The sequence below is a fragment of the Phyllobates terribilis genome, unplaced genomic scaffold, assembly GCF_046119375.1.
Source record: "Phyllobates terribilis strain yellow unplaced genomic scaffold, ASM4611937v1 Scaffold_499__1_contigs__length_1316695, whole genome shotgun sequence".
Taxonomy (NCBI): Eukaryota; Metazoa; Chordata; class Amphibia; order Anura; family Dendrobatidae; genus Phyllobates; species Phyllobates terribilis.
Genome location: NW_027363259.1, coordinates 1,067,448 through 1,081,828, shown reverse-complemented (window position 1 = coordinate 1,081,828; position 14,381 = coordinate 1,067,448). Strand labels below are relative to the sequence as shown.

At 44.3% G+C, this 14,381-nt stretch overlaps 8 non-coding genes across 8 annotated transcripts; all 8 read right to left on the bottom strand.

The window, feature by feature from the left end:
* Positions 1-19: 19 nt before the first annotated feature.
* On the bottom strand, positions 20-210 carry LOC141230930 (U2 spliceosomal RNA). Its single transcript, XR_012297377.1, has one exon. It is a non-coding gene; the product is annotated as a U2 spliceosomal RNA (small nuclear RNA).
* Positions 211-1,333: 1,123 nt separating this feature from the next.
* LOC141230827 (U2 spliceosomal RNA) lies at positions 1,334-1,524 on the bottom strand. Its single transcript, XR_012297278.1, has one exon. It is a non-coding gene; the product is annotated as a U2 spliceosomal RNA (small nuclear RNA).
* Positions 1,525-2,644: 1,120 nt separating this feature from the next.
* Positions 2,645-2,835, bottom strand: LOC141230826 (U2 spliceosomal RNA). The gene has a single exon (XR_012297277.1). It is a non-coding gene; the product is annotated as a U2 spliceosomal RNA (small nuclear RNA).
* A 1,119-nt stretch (positions 2,836-3,954) lies between these two features.
* Positions 3,955-4,145, bottom strand: LOC141230940 (U2 spliceosomal RNA). The gene has a single exon (XR_012297386.1). It is a non-coding gene; the product is annotated as a U2 spliceosomal RNA (small nuclear RNA).
* Positions 4,146-5,266: 1,121 nt separating this feature from the next.
* Positions 5,267-5,457, bottom strand: LOC141230825 (U2 spliceosomal RNA). The gene has a single exon (XR_012297276.1). It is a non-coding gene; the product is annotated as a U2 spliceosomal RNA (small nuclear RNA).
* Positions 5,458-6,577: 1,120 nt separating this feature from the next.
* LOC141230824 (U2 spliceosomal RNA) lies at positions 6,578-6,768 on the bottom strand. Its single transcript, XR_012297275.1, has one exon. It is a non-coding gene; the product is annotated as a U2 spliceosomal RNA (small nuclear RNA).
* Positions 6,769-7,888: 1,120 nt separating this feature from the next.
* LOC141230217 (U2 spliceosomal RNA) lies at positions 7,889-8,079 on the bottom strand. The gene has a single exon (XR_012296771.1). It is a non-coding gene; the product is annotated as a U2 spliceosomal RNA (small nuclear RNA).
* Positions 8,080-9,200: 1,121 nt separating this feature from the next.
* On the bottom strand, positions 9,201-9,384 carry LOC141230337 (U2 spliceosomal RNA). The gene has a single exon (XR_012296878.1). It is a non-coding gene; the product is annotated as a U2 spliceosomal RNA (small nuclear RNA).
* Between the last annotated feature and the right edge of the window lie 4,997 nt (positions 9,385-14,381).

Here is a 14,381-nt window from a genome sequence, read left to right as displayed (position 1 = left end):
TTTAGAAACTGCATTAAAGAAGGGGTGCATCGGTCCTGGAGATACTGCAATACCAGGTCAATGCGTGGAGTGGACAGAGCAAGCTCTTTTTCCATCTCCCTGTTCTAAAAATCCATTTAATATATGGTCCCCAGATAGGGGACGTATCAGATATTAAACTGATAAGAACAGATACTACACTTGATCTTAGCCAAAAGGCCGAGAAGCGATAACCAGAATTGGTTTCCGACTACGGTGCCACCCAAGGATTCTGAAAAGTCCATTTGTGGAGATGGCCACCTGGACTCCCGTTAAGAAGACATGCTGTCAACCTCTAGATCCCTCACATGCCTGCACTTTTCGGCTTGCTGCTGCTGCAATCCACGCGTTTTAGATCTGCATAACTCCACCTCTTTTAGCACAGTACCCTCAACCCCCGGCTGTTCCCACCCGCCTCAACACCGTTGGAAGGGAGGAGAACCAATTAAGGCGGGGGGGGGGTGGAACGAGCAGCTGTCTACCCTTAGCAGGAGGGTTGCTGATTAATTACCTCTCCTGCTGCTGCTGCTGCTGCTGGCTGTCCAGCAGCAGACTGAAGGTGGCTGCTGCTGTGCGCAGGTATATAAAGGCTCAGAGCCTATTATGACACGCGCAGCCAGCGTTCCATTGCCACATTCCGTCTACTGCAGGCGGGATACCTGGATGGCTGAATGTCACTGAGAAGCTCACAGAGACCGCCATAAGCAACAGTTTAAAAGAATGCCACAGACTAATCAACCAAACTTTTTGGGTTGGTTTCTCTTTTATAGTCTGCAGGCATTAAATGAAAGAAGTCAGTGTTCCAGCAGAGGGAGACAACGTTTCAGAAAAGGCATTGTAGCAAACCAAAAAAGAAATTTTAAGCGCAGCAGAGTAACCAGCTCACATACCTGTTAGCTCAGGTGAGTTTAAAAGGCTGCTGTTGATAACAATGGCATTTGCTAAATAGATGGTGTGTGTGCAACAATATACTGAAAGGTCAATTATATTGTGCAGCTTATCTCACCACCTGTAGTTATTTAGGTGAAAGCTCCAAAATGCTTGCCTAATATGTCTGTTTATCCAAAAGGAAGTATAGAGGGAGAGCTAGATAGATAGGATTGCATTACATTACATTACATGGCAATGCAATGCACAGTTGCTGAAGTTGAACCAAAATGAGCTTGTCATCTGGCTTCTGCAACTTTTAACATGAAAAATCCAATGAGGAGAAGAAAAGCAAAGCCAAAGAGTCCATCCCAAAATCCGACAAACAAGCAAAATGAACAAAAAGCATTGAATTCAATTCTTTCTGATTTTAGAAACTGCATTAAAGAAGGGGTGCACCGGTCCTGGAGATACTGCAATACCAGGTCAATGCGTGGAGTGGACAGAGCAAGCTCTTTTTCCATCTCCCTGTTCTAAAAATCCATTTAATATATGGTCCCCAGATAGGGGACGTATCAGATATTAAACTGATAAGAACAGATACTACACTTGATCTTAGCCAAAAGGCCGAGAAGCGATAACCAGAATTGGTTTCCGACTACGGTGCCACCCAAGGATTCTGAAAAGTCCATTTGTGGAGATGGCCACCTGGACTCCCGTTAAGAAGACATGCTGTCAACCTCTAGATCCCTCACATGCCTGCACTTTTCGGCTTGCTGCTGCTGCAATCCACGCGTTTTAGATCTGCATAACTCCACCTCTTTTAGCACAGTACCCTCAACCCCCGGCTGTTCCCACCCGCCTCAACACCGTTGGAAGGGAGGAGAACCAATTAAGGCGGGGGGGGGGTGGAACGAGCAGCTGTCTACCCTTAGCAGGAGGGTTGCTGATTAATTACCTCTCCTGCTGCTGCTGCTGCTGGCTGTCCAGCAGCAGACTGAAGGTGGCTGCTGCTGTGCGCAGGTATATAAAGGCTCAGAGCCTATTATGACACGCGCAGCCAGCGTTCCATTGCCACATTCCGTCTACTGCAGGCGGGATACCTGGATGGCTGAATGTCACTGAGAAGCTCACAGAGACCGCCATAAGCAACAGTTTAAAAGAATGCCACAGACTAATCAACCAAACTTTTTGGGTTGGTTTCTCTTTTATAGTCTGCAGGCATTAAATGAAAGAAGTCAGTGTTCCAGCAGAGGGAGACAACGTTTCAGAAAAGGCATTGTAGCAAACCAAAAAAGAAATTTTAAGCGCAGCAGAGTAACCAGCTCACATACCTGTTAGCTCAGGTGAGTTTAAAAGGCTGCTGTTGATAACAAGGGCATTTGCTAAATAGATGGTGTGTGTGCAACAATATACTGAAAGGTCAATTATATTGTGCAGCTTATCTCACCACCTGTAGTTATTTAGGTGAAAGCTCCAAAATGCTTGCCTAATATGTCTGTTTATCCAAAAGGAAGTATAGAGGGAGAGCTAGATAGATAGCATTGCATTACATTACATTACATGGCAATGCAATGCACAGTTGCTGAAGTTGAACCAAAATGAGCTTGTCATCTGGCTTCTGCAACTTTTAACATGAAAAATCCAATGAGGAGAAGAAAAGCAAAGCCAAAGAGTCCATCCCAAAATCCGACAAACAAGCAAAATGAACAAAAAGCATTGAATTCAATTCTTTCTGATTTTAGAAACTGCATTAAAGAAGGGGTGCACCGGTCCTGGAGATACTGCAATACCAGGTCAATGCGTGGAGTGGACAGAGCAAGCTCTTTTTCCATCTCCCTGTTCTAAAAATCCATTTAATATATGGTCCCCAGATAGGGGACGTATCAGATATTAAACTGATAAGAACAGATACTACACTTGATCTTAGCCAAAAGGCCGAGAAGCGATAACCAGAATTGGTTTCCGACTACGGTGCCACCCAAGGATTCTGAAAAGTCCATTTGTGGAGATGGCCACCTGGACTCCCGTTAAGAAGACATGCTGTCAACCTCTAGATCCCTCACATGCCTGCACTTTTCGGCTTGCTGCTGCTGCAATCCACGCGTTTTAGATCTGCATAACTCCACCTCTTTTAGCACAGTACCCTCAACCCCCGGCTGTTCCCACCCGCCTCAACACCGTTGGAAGGGAGGAGAACCAATTAAGGGGGGGGGGGGTGGAACAAGCAGCTGTCTACCCTTAGCAGGAGGGTTGCTGATTAATTACCTCTCCTGCTGCTGCTGCTGCTGGCTGTCCAGCAGCAGACTGAAGGTGGCTGCTGCTGTGCGCAGGTATATAAAGGCTCAGAGCCTATTATGACACGCGCAGCCAGCGTTCCATTGCCACATTCCGTCTACTGCAGGCGGGATACCTGGATGGCTGAATGTCACTGAGAAGCTCACAGAGACCGCCATAAGCAACAGTTTAAAAGAATGCCACAGACTAATCAACCAAACTTTTTGGGTTGGTTTCTCTTTTATAGTCTGCAGGCATTAAATGAAAGAAGTCAGTGTTCCAGCAGAGGGAGACAACGTTTCAGAAAAGGCATTGTAGCAAACCAAAAAAGAAATTTTAAGCGCAGCAGAGTAACCAGCTCACATACCTGTTAGCTCAGGTGAGTTTAAAAGGCTGCTGTTGATAACAAGGGCATTTGCTAAATAGATGGTGTGTGTGCAACAATATACTGAAAGGTCAATTATATTGTGCAGCTTATCTCACCACCTGTAGTTATTTAGGTGAAAGCTCCAAAATGCTTGCCTAATATGTCTGTTTATCCAAAAGGAAGTATAGAGGGAGAGCTAGATAGATAGGATTGCATTACATTACATTACATGGCAATGCAATGCACAGTTGCTGAAGTTGAACCAAAATGAGCTTGTCATCTGGCTTCTGCAACTTTTAACATGAAAAATCCAATGAGGAGAAGAAAAGCAAAGCCAAAGAGTCCATCCCAAAATCCGACAAACAAGCAAAATGAACAAAAAGCATTGAATTCAATTCTTTCTGATTTTAGAAACTGCATTAAAGAAGGGGTGCACCGGTCCTGGAGATACTGCAATACCAGGTCAATGCATGGAGTGGACAGAGCAAGCTCTTTTTCCATCTCCCTGTTCTAAAAATCCATTTAATATATGGTCCCCAGATAGGGGACGTATCAGATATTAAACTGATAAGAACAGATACTACACTTGATCTTAGCCAAAAGGCCGAGAAGCGATAACCAGAATTGGTTTCCGACTACGGTGCCACCCAAGGATTCTGAAAAGTCCATTTGTGGAGATGGCCACCTGGACTCCCGTTAAGAAGACATGCTGTCAACCTCTAGATCCCTCACATGCCTGCACTTTTCGGCTTGCTGCTGCTGCAATCCACGCGTTTTAGATCTGCATAGCTCCACCTCTTTTAGCACAGTACCCTCAACCCCCGGCTGTTCCCACCCGCCTCAACACCGTTGGAAGGGAGGAGAACCAATTAAGGCGGGGGGGGGGGTGGAACGAGCAGCTGTCTACCCTTAGCAGGAGGGTTGCTGATTAATTACCTCTCCTGCTGCTGCTGCTGCTGGCTGTCCAGCAGCAGACTGAAGGTGGCTGCTGCTGTGCGCAGGTATATAAAGGCTCAGAGCCTATTATGACACGCGCAGCCAGCGTTCCATTGCCACATTCCGTCTACTGCAGGCGGGATACCTGGATGGCTGAATGTCACTGAGAAGCTCACAGAGACCGCCATAAGCAACAGTTTAAAAGAATGCCACAGACTAATCAACCAAACTTTTTGGGTTGGTTTCTCTTTTATAGTCTGCAGGCATTAAATGAAAGAAGTCAGTGTTCCAGCAGAGGGAGACAACGTTTCAGAAAAGGCATTGTAGCAAACCAAAAAAGAAATTTTAAGCGCAGCAGAGTAACCAGCTCACATACCTGTTAGCTCAGGTGAGTTTAAAAGGCTGCTGTTGATAACAAGGGCATTTGCTAAATAGATGGTGTGTGTGCAACAATATACTGAAAGGTCAATTATATTGTGCAGCTTATCTCACCACCTGTAGTTATTTAGGTGAAAGCTCCAAAATGCTTGCCTAATATGTCTGTTTATCCAAAAGGAAGTATAGAGGGAGAGCTAGATAGATAGCATTGCATTACATTACATTACATGGCAATGCAATGCACAGTTGCTGAAGTTGAACCAAAATGAGCTTGTCATCTGGCTTCTGCAACTTTTAACATGAAAAATCCAATGAGGAGAAGAAAAGCAAAGCCAAAGAGTCCATCCCAAAATCCGACAAACAAGCAAAATGAACAAAAAGCATTGAATTCAATTCTTTCTGATTTTAGAAACTGCATTAAAGAAGGGGTGCACCGGTCCTGGAGATACTGCAATACCAGGTCAATGCGTGGAGTGGACAGAGCAAGCTCTTTTTCCATCTCCCTGTTCTAAAAATCCATTTAATATATGGTCCCCAGATAGGGGACGTATCAGATATTAAACTGATAAGAACAGATACTACACTTGATCTTAGCCAAAAGGCCGAGAAGCGATAACCAGAATTGGTTTCCGACTACGGTGCCACCCAAGGATTCTGAAAAGTCCATTTGTGGAGATGGCCACCTGGACTCCCGTTAAGAAGATATGCTGTCAACCTCTAGATCCCTCACATGCCTGCACTTTTCGGCTTGCTGCTGCTGCAATCCACGCGTTTTAGATCTGCATAGCTCCACCTCTTTTAGCACAGTACCCTCAACCCCCGGCTGTTCCCACCCGCCTCAACACCGTTGGAAGGGAGGAGAACCAATTAAGGCGGGGGGGGGGTGGAACGAGCAGCTGTCTACCCTTAGCAGGAGGGTTGCTGATTAATTACCTCTCCTGCTGCTGCTGCTGCTGGCTGTCCAGCAGCAGACTGAAGGTGGCTGCTGCTGTGCGCAGGTATATAAAGGCTCAGAGCCTATTATGACACGCGCAGCCAGCGTTCCATTGCCACATTCCGTCTACTGCAGGCGGGATACCTGGATGGCTGAATGTCACTGAGAAGCTCACAGAGACCGCCATAAGCAACAGTTTAAAAGAATGCCACAGACTAATCAACCAAACTTTTTGGGTTGGTTTCTCTTTTATAGTCTGCAGGCATTAAATGAAAGAAGTCAGTGTTCCAGCAGAGGGAGACAACGTTTCAGAAAAGGCATTGTAGCAAACCAAAAAAGAAATTTTAAGCGCAGCAGAGTAACCAGCTCACATACCTGTTAGCTCAGGTGAGTTTAAAAGGCTGCTGTTGATAACAAGGGCATTTGCTAAATAGATGGTGTGTGTGCAACAATATACTGAAAGGTCAATTATATTGTGCAGCTTATCTCACCACCTGTAGTTATTTAGGTGAAAGCTCCAAAATGCTTGCCTAATATGTCTGTTTATCCAAAAGGAAGTATAGAGGGAGAGCTAGAGAAATAGCATTGCATTACATTACATTACATGGCAATGCAATGCACAGTTGCTGAAGTTGAACCAAAATGAGCTTGTCATCTGGCTTCTGCAACTTTTAACATGAAAAATCCAATGAGGAGAAGAAAAGCAAAGCCAAAGAGTCCATCCCAAAATCCGACAAACAAGCAAAATGAACAAAAAGCATTGAATTCAATTCTTTCTGATTTTAGAAACTGCATTAAAGAAGGGGTGCACCGGTCCTGGAGATACTGCAATACCAGGTCAATGCGTGGAGTGGACAGAGCAAGCTCTTTTTCCATCTCCCTGTTCTAAAAATCCATTTAATATATGGTCCCCAGATAGGGGACGTATCAGATATTAAACTGATAAGAACAGATACTACACTTGATCTTAGCCAAAAGGCCGAGAAGCGATAACCAGAATTGGTTTCCGACTACGGTGCCACCCAAGGATTCTGAAAAGTCCATTTGTGGAGATGGCCACCTGGACTCCCGTTAAGAAGACATGCTGTCAACCTCTAGATCCCTCACATGCCTGCACTTTTCGGCTTGCTGCTGCTGCAATCCACGCGTTTTAGATCTGCATAACTCCACCTCTTTTAGCACAGTACCCTCAACCCCCGGCTGTTCCCACCCGCCTCAACACCGTTGGAAGGGAGGAGAACCAATTAAGGCGGGGGGGGGGTGGAACAAGCAGCTGTCTACCCTTAGCAGGAGGGTTGCTGATTAATTACCTCTCCTGCTGCTGCTGCTGCTGGCTGTCCAGCAGCAGACTGAAGGTGGCTGCTGCTGTGCGCAGGTATATAAAGGCTCAGAGCCTATTATGACACGCGCAGCCAGCGTTCCATTGCCACATTCCGTCTACTGCAGGCGGGATACCTGGATGGCTGAATGTCACTGAGAAGCTCACAGAGACCGCCATAAGCAACAGTTTAAAAGAATGCCACAGACTAATCAACCAAACTTTTTGGGTTGGTTTCTCTTTTATAGTCTGCAGGCATTAAATGAAAGAAGTCAGTGTTCCAGCAGAGGGAGACAACGTTTCAGAAAAGGCATTGTAGCAAACCAAAAAAGAAATTTTAAGCGCAGCAGAGTAACCAGCTCACATACCTGTTAGCTCAGGTGAGTTTAAAAGGCTGCTGTTGATAACAAGGGCATTTGCTAAATAGATGGTGTGTGTGCAACAATATACTGAAAGGTCAATTATATTGTGCAGCTTATCTCACCACCTGTAGTTATTTAGGTGAAAGCTCCAAAATGCTTGCCTAATATGTCTGTTTATCCAAAAGGAAGTATAGAGGGAGAGCTAGATAGATAGCATTGCATTACATTACATTACATGGCAATGCAATGCACAGTTGCTGAAGTTGAACCAAAATGAGCTTGTCATCTGGCTTCTGCAACTTTTAACATGAAAAATCCAATGAGGAGAAGAAAAGCAAAGCCAAAGAGTCCATCCCAAAATCCGACAAACAAGCAAAATGAACAAAAAGCATTGAATTCAATTCTTTCTGATTTTAGAAACTGCATTAAAGAAGGGGTGCACCGGTCCTGGAGATACTGCAATACCAGGTCAATGCGTGGAGTGGACAGAGCAAGCTCTTTTTCCATCTCCCTATTCTAAAAATCCATTTAATATATGGTCTCCAGATAGGGGACGTATCAGATATTAAACTGATAAGAACAGATACTACACTTGATCTTAGCCAAAAGGCCGAGAAGCGATAACCAGAATTGGTTTCCGACTATGGTGCCACCCAAGGATTCTGAAAAGTCCATTTGTGGAGATGGCCACCTGGACTCCCGTTAAGAAGACATGCTGTCAACCTCTAGATCCCTCACATGCCTGCACTTTTCGGCTTGCTGCTGCTGCAATCCACGCGTTTTAGATCTGCATAACTCCACCTCTTTTAGCACAGTACCCTCTACCCCCGGCTGTTCCCACCCGCCTCAACACCGTTGGAAGGGAGGAGAACCAATTAAGGCGGGGGGGGGGGTGGAACGAGCAGCTGTCTACCCTTAGCAGGAGGGTTGCTGATTAATTACCTCTCCTGCTGCTGCTGCTGCTGGCTGTCCAGCAGCAGACTGAAGGTGGCTGCTGCTGTGCGCAGGTATATAAAGGCTCAGAGCCTATTATGACACGCGCAGCCAGCGTTCCATTGCCACATTCCGTCTACTGCAGGCGGGATACCTGGATGGCTGAATGTCACTGAGAAGCTCACAGAGACCGCCATAAGCAACAGTTTAAAAGAATGCCACAGACTAATCAACCAAACTTTTTGGGTTGGTTTCTCTTTTATAGTCTGCAGGCATTAAATGAAAGAAGTCAGTGTTCCAGCAGAGGGAGACAACGTTTCAGAAAAGGCATTGTAGCAAACCAAAAAAGAAATTTTAAGCGCAGCAGAGTAACCAGCTCACATACCTGTTAGCTCAGGTGAGTTTAAAAGGCTGCTGTTGATAACAAGGGCATTTGCTAAATAGATGGTGTGTGTGCAACAATATACTGAAAGGTCAATTATATTGTGCAGCTTATCTCACCACCTGTAGTTATTTAGGTGAAAGCTCCAAAATGCTTGCCTAATATGTCTGTTTATCCAAAAGGAAGTATAGAGGGAGAGCTAGATAGATAGCATTGCATTACATTACATTACATGGCAATGCAATGCACAGTTGCTGAAGTTGAACCAAAATGAGCTTGTCATCTGGCTTCTGCAACTTTTAACATGAAAAATCCAATGAGGAGAAGAAAAGCAAAGCCAAAGAGTCCATCCCAAAATCCGACAAACAAGCAAAATGAACAAAAAGCATTGAATTCAATTCTTTCTGATTTTAGAAACTGCATTAAAGAAGGGGTGCACCGGTCCTGGAGATACTGCAATACCAGGTCAATGCGTGGAGTGGACAGAGCAAGCTCTTTTTCCATCTCCCTGTTCTAAAAATCCATTTAATATATGGTCCCCAGATAGGGGACGTATCAGATATTAAACTGATAAGAACAGATAAGGTTTCAACATAATTTTATTGTACATAAGTCAGATTACAAGACAATCAATGCGAAACCTTTCAAGTACAAAAAAACCCATAAAAACATTTGACAATTATACATTACAGAGAATAATCAATATAAAATAGAATTCCACATATAAAAGCACCATCTACGGTTCGCTTCCTTCTTGCCCATATCTTTTACATTTTTTAAATAATAAACATACATTTCACTAAAAGCCAGTTTAATACAATCAAGCACAGAAATAAAATCACGATTAAACAATAAAATATTCCTTGCTTTCCAAATTGCATTCTTGGCACAGTTTATTATACACCAGCAGATTTCAGATTGGTATGCAGTAGGGCAATTAAAAAGTCCGTATAAAACATATTCATAATAAAAGTCCTTTAAACCGCAAACCCACTTTAAAAGAATCCCAAATTTCCCCCAGAGTTCTTGTGCAAAGGTGCAGTTCCAAAAAAGGTGCATAACGGTCTCATCACAATGGCAAGAGTCTCTTGGGCATTTTGCCCGTGCCACCAGGCCTCTCCGGTGTTGGAATTCTCTGGTTGGGAGGCACTGGTGGACGGACATCCAGGCAAGGTCTTTATGGACATTGGCGAGGAACTTCCCGAAGACATTCCTCCACACACGTTTGGATCTGTTCCATGAGTAGTTGCAAACTGGGGATGTCTCTTCTTCTCTCCTCAAATGGACAAATAGCTTCTTCCGGTCCAGAAGGATGTCAGCTCCAAGGTCTTTTAAATTATGAGTCTTTGCAACTTTTTCTAAAATAATAAGGTGCTTTGGTGGACACAATAAAACAGGCGCTGATAAGGATGGCCTAAACCATCTCTTAAAGATAAAACCACACGTGTATTTTAAAAACAGGCCAAAAGTACTATCAGACTTAAAAGCTTTAAAACAAAAACAGAAAAAATTTACATATAAAAACAGGCGAAGATCGGGAACATCTTTTCCTCCATTCTGCTTTCTCTTATACATTTCTGATCGTTTAAGCTTTTCCATTTTAGAGCCCCATATAAACATAAAAATACAACGAGTTAGTTTTTTTAGCATTAAGTCAGAGGGAGGATACACCATGGCAATATATAAAATCATAGGTAATAAATCAGATTTAATAACAAGGACTTTCCCTTCGATCGAAAGATTCCTCAGGGTCCAAAAGGAAAGTTTCTTTGCCATTTTATCTTGAACCTCTCCCCAACTCACAAGCCCATCATTATTTGCATCAAATACAACCCCTAAAATTTTCACATTGTCATATTTCACATTAACAGTCGGTAAGTCATTTCTATCCCAGGCACCCATAATCAAACACTCAGTTTTATTAAAATTCATTTTAAAACCAGAAGCTTGACTAAAAAGATTGGTGCACAATACTACTCTCCGGAGTGAAGCAGGATCAGTGCAAATAGCCGTCACGTCATCCATATATCCAAGCACTTTAACCTGAGCCCCTCCCCCTCCTGGGACAGGAACCCCCCGGACTACCTTGTCTTTCCGGATCATGCATAAAAGGGGTTCCATAGCGCAAATAAACAGAATTGGGGATAATGGACATCCCTGCTTCACTCCGGATTCCAGTGGGATAAAATCAGTTAAAAAACCATTGACAGAGATTTGTGAAAACATATTATTATATAAACTCTTAATGCGAGATAAAAACCAGTCTGGGATTGCCATTTGTTTTAAAACTTTAAAAAGATATTCATGAGAAACCCTGTCAAACGCTTTCTCGAAGTCTAGCGCCAACAGGGCCAGCCCTTGATCCCTGTCTTTACTGTACCATATTACGTCTCTGATCGCATTTAGGGTCTCTGTAATACTCCTCCCTGGTACACCACATACTTGTTCGGGTTGTATTAACACATTAATAACAGTTTTAAAACGACATGCAATAATCTTAGCTAAAGCCTTGTAATCCATGTTAAGGAGGGTGATAGGTCTCCAATTTTTGAGGTCGTCCCGAGCGCCCTTCTTCTTGTATATTAAGGACACTATCCCCCTCCTCCATGACTTGGGTAACTTATCACACAAAAAAACCTCTTTAAAAAGTGCTAAAAGATCCTCTTTTAAAATATCCCAAAAGGATAAATAAAATTCCACAGGAAGGCCATCAGCTCCTGGGGCTTTCCCTCTTGAAAAACTTTTAAAAACACTAAAAAGTTCTTCTAAAGTAATATCTTTTGTTAAAAACCCCTGATCTGCAGAATTTAGCCTAAAATCCAGGACATTAAGAGCATCTTGTAAAAACACATTATTAACACTTTTTTTGCTAAAAAGGTTTCTATAAAAATTAAAAGCTACCCTCTTCATACCTTGTATTGTGCTATCTCCATCTAGGCAGGTAATCGTTTCTTTCCTCTCCACCACTTTTTTGAAAAAGAAACGTGTACACTTTTCCCCTTCTTCTAAAAATTGCACCTTAGAATTAAATATTATTTCCTTCCCTTTTTGTTCAAGGTATGACTGTATCTCATTTTTAAGGCTTACAATATCATCATGCACCTCTAAGCCTATCTCTTTGAATTTAAGGAGAGTCTGCAGTCTAGTATTCAAATTTGCATAGCCCTGCTTCTTCTGCCTCGCCTTCCTCTTCCCAGCCCTGATAAAAAAATGTTGGATCTTGTCTTTAATCCCTTCCCACCAGGACAGCATTTTAAAATATGGGGGTTTGAGCTGCCTCCATTGTTGGTACTTTTTGATAAAATCTGACCTTACCAGGGGGTCTTCCAATAGGTGTACCCCCAGGCGCCACAACCCTCTATTCACCTTTAGTTCCCCCTGGTATTCTATCTCTAATTTTAATATGTTATGGTCAGAAAATAAATTAGGAATTAAAACAAAATATACAGGGCTAAAAGTTTCAGATAAAAAGATAAAATCGATCCTGGAGGTCACTCCCCGACCGGACCACGTAAATCCCGGGTCCGTCGGCGATAGCGACCTCCAGGCATCGCGCAACTTAAAATCTGTCTGCAAATTACTTAATAAAAAACATGATTTATCTAATTTACGGATTGGGTCACCTCCTCCTCGGCGCTCATTTACACTGAGGCAATTAAAGTCCCCAGCTACCAAAAGAGGAGATGACCCTACACAGAACAACGGTAAAATCTCAAACAATTGTATCCGCTCTTGTTTATCTGGAGGGGCATACACATTTATAACACGAAAGTTAAAATTATTAAAACATAAATGTACTAATATAGCTCTGCCGGGCACAATCTCAGTGACAGAGGAGATTATAAAAGCATTACCTCGGCAGAGCAGACCCACACCAGCTGATTTATTCTCATTAGAGCCGGACCAAATGGAGGGCCCTAGTTTCCAGTCTTTCTTTAGCTCATTATACCGTAGTCCGTGTTGCAGACCGCATTCCTGTAGGAAACAAATATCAAAGTCTAATGTTTTGAAAAAATCAAAGAGAGCAGCCCTGCGGACAGGGCTCTTTAAAGATCTCACATTGAGTGAGAGACACTTAATAGATGGCATTTGTGTCATGGGGGAGGGGAGTCATCCATTATATCCCCTGCAGACCCCGTCAAGCTCTCGAGTGTTGAGGAGAAGCAGAGAATATTCTGGGGGTCCGAACCAGATATCGGATACCCGGAGGAACCGGGTTGCCATATATCGTCCCTGGCAAGGCACACATCAGGCGAGTCTGGATTAAATGCCGGAGGATCGTCCGCTCTCAACTTTTTGCCACACGGCTCAATCACGTCGCTCGTGCAGTCATCCTCCGCTATTGCTGTGTGGCCTCTCACTTCCTGAAGACTCTCCAGGTCAGACATGAAAACCTCACCATCATTGCCACCTGCTGGACAAAGAACCGTGGTCTGCTGGCACGAGTCCCTAGGTATGTCTGGGGTCTTTGACACAGAGCCCCCCACCGCCAACTCATTGGGGGCGCCCTGCTCCAACACACCAGGGACCATCGACGCAGTGGTCTTCTCCCTGACGGGAGAGTCCCTCTGCTCCGGTCTTTGGGTGGTCCGCCCTCCGCCCTTTTTCTGGGACTTCGCCACAGGAGGCTCTCCACGGGGGAGACCCGACTCCTGCTCCATCCTCTCCGTCTCCTTCCTCGCGCCCTTGACCTTCTCCGCCACCTCCTCTGTTGTGGAAACAGAAGGACGAGGCTCAGGTCCTTTACTGGTCTCCGGAACACGAACTGGTCCTTCCCGTGGCATAGGTCCTCCAGCAGCTTCCGCATATGTTCGGGTCTTGGTCTTCAGTGGGCACTCCCGAAATATATGGCCGTCCACGCCACAAAGGTTGCAAGAATCCTTATGGGGGCAATCCTTAAATAAATGTCCTAGTAGACCACAGTTATTACAACGGAATGCCTTGGACTCTGCACAATTGCTCTGGACATGCCCCATTTTCCCACAATTTCGACAGTACATAGGCATGCCAGCATAAAATAAATACCCCCGACTTTTCCCGATAGTGATAGTAGAGGGGGGGTGATGTGTTCCTCCATAGCCCTGGGGATCCTTCCGCAACCGCACAAGAAACCTCCGCTTCCCACCCCAGAAGCCAACAGAGTTCTTCACAGGCCCAATGTATCTCACCTCATCACAGTGACGGCTCAAACAGGTTTGGATGTCCTGCCTCTCCACAAAAGGGTTGGGAAAATACGTTGTTATTTGTACCTCCTCATGGACGAAAAGCAGGGAAAACACCAGGCCATCCATCTCATCTCTCCAACCATGCTCGTTCACCTTCTGGACCAACTGTTGGCAGCATCCTTGGTTCTTAAAAGTGATGGTATAAATACCTTTGAGTTCATTGTCCTGGAAGCAAAAGATGTCATCTCTGTCGAACTCCAGGATCCCAAGGAGGATGGTATTGCAGACGAAGCGGATACCTTTCTGCTCTCTGAAACTTTCCAAGACCTCGATACGGATTGTGTTCCTCATCCGGGGCTCTCCCGATGCAAAAGAAATTGTAGCAGGCATACTTCCACGAAAGCGTACCAACTACAGAAGAAAAGAAAAAAGGCGTGAGCCTTT